General features: G+C 43.6%; 1 protein-coding gene across 4 annotated transcripts in view; it reads left to right on the top strand.

Annotated features, from left to right (window-relative positions):
• Window positions 1–500: 500 nt before the first annotated feature.
• Window positions 501–6000, top strand: part of LOC133129293 (cytoplasmic protein NCK1-like) — a 49029-nt gene continuing 43529 nt past the window's right edge. For 2 of the 4 annotated variants that reach the window (XM_061243265.1, XM_061243270.1), the window contains exon 1: window positions 558–727. The gene's annotated coding sequence lies outside the window, so the exon portion shown is untranslated. Of the gene's footprint in view, window positions 736–6000 lie in introns of all 4 variants that reach the window. The other 2 variants (XM_061243267.1, XM_061243266.1) reach the window with 2 other exon arrangements.

The raw sequence follows: 6000 nt of genomic DNA, 5'->3' as shown, positions 1-6000 counted from the left end.
GCACATGTTAATAAGCCATGCAGATTTGAAAATTAAATGCATGGGTTGCATGGGAACGCTGGATTGACATTGGGTACAGGAAAAGAGTAAACTCAAAAGGAATGGATGGAAGTAGATCAGACCCTCTGATTAAATTAACAAAACATTTAACAGGCAAAATGAACAAAAAATGAACAAGTAAACTGTGGCCTACTATTAGCTATTTAACTAAATAGGCTATACTCCAAAAACAATGGCACAGGCAATCAACAGTCAACAGATTTTAGGGGAAAAAAATACGAATCGTGAATAGTGAATCTGATGAGACACGAGCGATTTGCCTTGGAGCCCATAGACAAATAACGCATTCAGGTAAAACATTGCAACACTGCAATGTCCCTAAACGCTCTTATGAGTGGCCAAAGCCTCTCCATCATTACCTCTAGCCATCAGACCCGCTGCTATCTTGTACGGGAATGCTGGAAATATTTGATCGACATAGACATTGTCCAATGAAAAGAGGATCTGCCCCATACGTAACCAATTGAAGCCAAGAAGCGATTGAGTGTGGAAACAAGTTAGATTGTAGGGGGCATTTCATGTTGGAAGGAGTAACCCTGCAACAAGGGACACTGGTACAGGAGGTAGTGTATTTCTGTACGTTTATCTTATTGTATGATCACATTTTAAAGATAGCGTTCCACTGATTGCCGAGGTACAGAGAACGCTTTACGAAGACGCATCCCAGGTAAGGAGGTATTTGTGATTTTGCATCTTATATTATTTTATGCTAGCGTTAGTAAGCTAAGGAATGCCACCCGTGCCCGTTGAAACTGACACAACTGCCATAAATATAAACTTGTGTAACTTCAGGTTGATTTAATTACTTGCAGACCTGCCGAATGCAATATTCTTCAGTATTTCTTGGATGTTTTCCCATATAGGCAATGCAACAAGCATACATTATTAAAAGTTCGGCTTTTATACATGCACAGCGATTGTCATAATATTTATATTTTGTTATGTTGTGTTTGTGCTCACAAAATGTGTTTGTTAAGTCTTGTTTTATATTTTAGACAGGCATCGACACATACATACACACACATTTTTTTTATTGATCTCTTTTTCGGGGTAATGAGATCTCACAAAAGAAAAATATAGGATTTTATTACACCACACTGGAGATGACGTTGCAACCCATATTGGTTTCGTGTGAAAACGGCAGTCCCAACAAACCATTTTACCTCAAACGTTCCTGCGTCTGGAAAGACGTAACGTTCCCGTCTCTAGCTGAACCTTTATAGAAAACACAAAAGATGACTTGAATGAAGCAAGCAGCAAGCAGCGTTCGAGGAAAAAAAGCTATGGAACCTCTTAGTTTATCTTCTAAATATTAGTATCGTGGGAATACAGCTGACGAAAGAAATGGGTTAGGGGACATGGCCTGGTTGGCAAGTGACGATTTGTGAAATTGAGAAATTAACAGTTACAAAATGATTCTAGCAGCTGTGTAAGTGACTAATGATTTCTTCCAAAGCAACGTCATCTTTCACACTTAAAGGGCACCTCAGAATGTTTACTTTTCAGTTACTGTTTGACATGCAGACTATTGGAGCTTGTGGTAAATGTGAACTTTTTGTTTTATTGTGGGCAGTTTGTTGTTTTCAGGTTTTTCAGGGTGTACACCCAAACACTTTAACTGGGTCTTTATGTCTGTTAAATGATTTACTTAATCTACGTCTGCATGCTATAGCACCTGATTGCTGGATTGGTACCCCAGATGAACACTACTGTTTCTCCCAAGATGTTGCAGCAAGCCTGAAGCTTACCTCATTCCTTTCTGTCTGGGCATGTATAAGAGAATATTATGAGAACACTTGAAAATGAGAGTGGAATAATAAAAGTGCTGCCATGTTAGAGTGAATCACAGTTCTTGCAAACCATTAAGTGATTGAGAATGCAAGTTAGCAGGCATGTTATATCCTAATTTCTTAATACCTTCTGCCAAGGGTGGCCAGAGTCCTGTATGCTTGTTATTGAACACTTAATTATGATTTAATGGGCCAATAAGCCACCAAATTTCTCTTGATGTGTTTCCAGGTGATGGCTGTATTTGCATTTTGAATAAACTTTACATGCAAAGCTTTTGGAAAAAGAAGAACAAGAAATTCCTAAATGCGGCATATCTCCGTTTGATGTGTAGCCTAGCTCTTGCTGTGCCTCTGGTTTTTCACGGATCCTTGCAATGTTGGGTCTGCATTCATTCACTTTTGCCAGACATTTATCGTTCTTGGGACAGTAGGCTGTGGAAAACATTTATTGGCATTTGTCAGTTCCTGATACAAAGTTAGGCTCACAGTGTGTTTTTCCTATGTTGGAGTCCCTGCATCCTGGCACTTGGTCTGATGGAAAGCTTTTCGGAACCAGCGTTACTTATATTCCGCCTGCGGATTCCTGAATGCTTCTTAGACCTTTTGTACCAGTCGAGGGATATGAGTTGACACATGGCTTGTGTATTGGTGATGATTGGGCGCTATTCATACATCCCTCTGCAGATGGAACGCACAGTGTCATAGATAGATATTTTTTCCAGTCCTTGATTTTACTTTTTATTTTATGAAGACATTTGAATAGAGGTAGAGAAGCTGGTGGACTATGTTAAGGGGAAAACCCAGTTTTATGCAAAAAGTGAGAAAAGCCCTTAAGTTATTCATAGAATCACATATAAATGTGATAGATTGAAGCATGTGCAGAGTGAAATGAATGATCGTGTGGTTAGATGTAATGGGGCCATACAATATACTGTTGTTTCACTACTCGAGAAACCCCACATGGAACTTGGACCTTCAGTGTTCCCTTAGGTTCATTTTCTGCAACGTATGGTGCCATGTCTCTCTACAAACAAACACAATGATCTAGTTTGGTGGTGGTGGGGGTAAGAACGTAGTGCCTTCCACTTTCTCCTCTTGGGGGTCATGGATTAGTGGAGGATTACAGGGCTAGACTTCAGCAATTCTATCCATACGTGTCTGACTGCTCCGATGACTGGGTGGGCATCTGTGATTTTGCCGTGTCAGTGAGAGGAATATTGTATCCTTCCTGAAAAAGTCTGTCAGAACTTGTTCAGTAGGTGGGAGAACGGCACAAAATGCTGTGACGGGTGGATACTGAGTAGTCCCGTCCAGATTTGAGGTCATAGGAGTAATGAGTACTTCAACTGGGTTCAGTTTTGTAGTGCACCTTCTGTGGGCTAGCCTACTGGTTGGCGTTGTTCATAGTCGAAGAGTGCCTGTGCCTAGAATTCTCCCCAGGTTAGACAACAATCAATGTTAAATACCTGGGACGTTTTCTGTGTTGCAAATTTCCCTCATCGTTCTATCCAAAGCATGAACACGTAGTCTTTCTAACAAAGAACATGTAAGCCTAGTCGTGCTGAGGCGTATCACTTCTTTCTTTTATACACGCCTGTATCAGCTGTGGGGAAAAGAGCAGTGACGGCAGGATTGGCTGACTGCGTTTATTTTTAGGCGGAACCTGCAATTTGCGTTGAACCCTGGAGACGATCCTCAGACGGTAATTTTCTCTCTCGCCCGTGGTCCTCCTCCTTCGGCGCGTGAATCATGGGGGCCCCACCCTCCGCACCGGCCAAGCCGTGTGGGCCTTCTCCTCCTCCTTCTCCGCGCCGCGTCTCCCTGGCGTTCCTGTGCAAGCACGTCGGGGATTAGCCTCACGGTGATGCTGCCCTCCTGGTTCCAGACGGCCAGTAATGACCCCGGCGCAGGGCTCTGTGGAAATTACAGGGATTAGGCGGCATACCTGCAGTAATTTGAAGCCCTGCCGGTGTCTCCTTGTCGCTGGGGCCAGAGGGAATCTCCACAGGAGGCTTGGAGAACAGATGCCTTCGCTTCTTTTTTTGCTCAAGGTTCCGTCACCACCCTGAGTATCGGTCAGTTTGGCGTCAGGTCCTTGTCCGCGGACAGTAGTGGCAGCCGTGGTGACCATTTGCGTGCCTGTGTTCATGCGTACTTGTGTTGCGGGGGCAGTGAAAGGAGTGACCTGTCATCCATTTTGCTTAGTCAGAACCTCATTATAACTTCAGGGAGAGAGGCGGAGAGAAGCACTTTGCAAACACCACTTCTGTCATATTTAACAGGGAGTTTGGAGTTGGTGTTGGAGGATGGAGGATGGAGGATGTTCAGGGCGGCTCCTGGTAAATAGCAGTTTCTGGTGACAGTTGGCCTACTATTAAGTGAGATGCATCTGCTTTATGGAAATGGCCCCCGCTGAGGCCCACCCCTCTTCTTGATACTCCCCTCTTTCCACAGGGCAGGCACTCTGGTTCCCAGCCCCTGGTCCCAGATCCGGGGCCTCCCCATGGGACTGGCAGTGTTGACTGCGGATGTTGACTTTGCAGCTGCGTGGTAATGTTTGCTGCTGGCCCTGTGGCTTGGAATTTCATTGTTGCCTGGAGATTCAGTCAGGCTGCCTGGATTTTGTGTGTGTGCGTGCGTGCGTGCGTGCGTGCGTGCGTGCGTGCGTGCGTGCGTGCGTGCGTGCGTGCGTGCGTGCGTGCGTGTATTTGTTTGTGAGTGAGTGGGAGAGAGAGAGTGCAGTTATGTTTGGGTATGTGTGTGGGTTTTCGTGTTTTAATTGAAAAACTAAAATGGGACTTGTTCAGTGGGTAGCAGCTTCCCTGGTTCTGGTTTTGTACATGGCATTCTTCCCTGCAAGCTCTCCTCTGCCTTGGTTGTGGTTTTCCCCCGCAAAACACACAGCAAGTTTGTTTCAATCCTGCCCGGAACTTTGCCCCAAATGTCGGAAATGGTTTCTGTCTCTTTGGAAAGCGGTGCCCACCGACCCCTGGTGCTCCCTTTGTCTGTGTTTCTCTATTTTTTTTTTTTTAAAGCCAAAAAGCTGTGTGACGTCAGCGCAGCTGGCTGCGGTTCACCAAAAACAAAGATGATTCATGTCCGACAAAGGCTGAAGAGATGGTTTTCAGATAAAGTGATTGCTGAATTGGCTCCAGGGTGTCGATGAGACCTCCATTGATCTGGGGTTCTATTTTTTTGTGTTCGGTCTCAAGGTCATAACTTAGCATACAGTGAACCATACTAAGAGGAATTTTGCTACTGTGCTACCATTAAGCAAGCAATCCATTTTAATGTGCTGGTGAAGGAGAGCAGTGAACCTGTCCTGGAAACCGCTGAAAGATGATGTATTGAACCCTGGAACTGCTGCTGTTTTTGAAGTGACAGGCTATTGATGAATGATCTGCCCACTGACAGACGGGTTGTTTAAAACCAGCGGCCCTGCATATTATCTCTCAAATGTGGAGGTTTAGACGTCAACCCGGCCCACACCTCAGTGTTGACAGTTGTTCCACTGACCAGGCACCATTAGTTTGTAGATACTAGCATAGGGATTTTGATCTTATTGAAAAACATTTTACACTACCTAATATTGACATTGTGTTGTAAGTTATTCTTATCTGCCATGTAGTACTAGCACGTTTTCAATTACATTTTGGCTTCCCACAATTATGAAAACAAGAACGATTTTGTACTGCATTTAGGTGCATGGCCCAAATAAAGGAAAGGTATCGTACTCTTGGCTTCAAGAAAATAACCACTCAAAGTAAACACATGTGCGAGAGTCTTGAGAAAGATGGAATATAATAAGTGAATTGTTGAGGTGGAAAACTTTAAAACAGAAACGGCTTGGGGTGAAGTTCCTGCCTATTGCAGCAGATATGGCATGATGTAGCCCATTTAAGTAATTTGGATGCCTTATATTTTTCATCAGGGGAAGCTATGTTAAAACAAAATATGTTTGCCAATATAGGGAGGTAAAGAGGATGTATTGGGAACGATACTTCTAGTATACTACTCCTATTAAATAGAGCAGCGAATGCGAACTACGTAACGTTGAAGTCTGCATTCTAAGTATGTTTTTCATGGTTTAAATACATAGCTATATATTTAATATAGTGTGATTTCAGTGTTCTGTATTTTTAGTTAGCTG

The sequence above is a fragment of the Conger conger genome, chromosome 5 (assembly GCF_963514075.1).
Source record: "Conger conger chromosome 5, fConCon1.1, whole genome shotgun sequence".
Lineage (NCBI taxonomy): Eukaryota > Metazoa > Chordata > Actinopteri > Anguilliformes > Congridae > Conger > Conger conger.
Note: the sequence above shows the minus strand (reverse complement) of the source record. Positions and strands in the feature narration are given on the sequence as shown.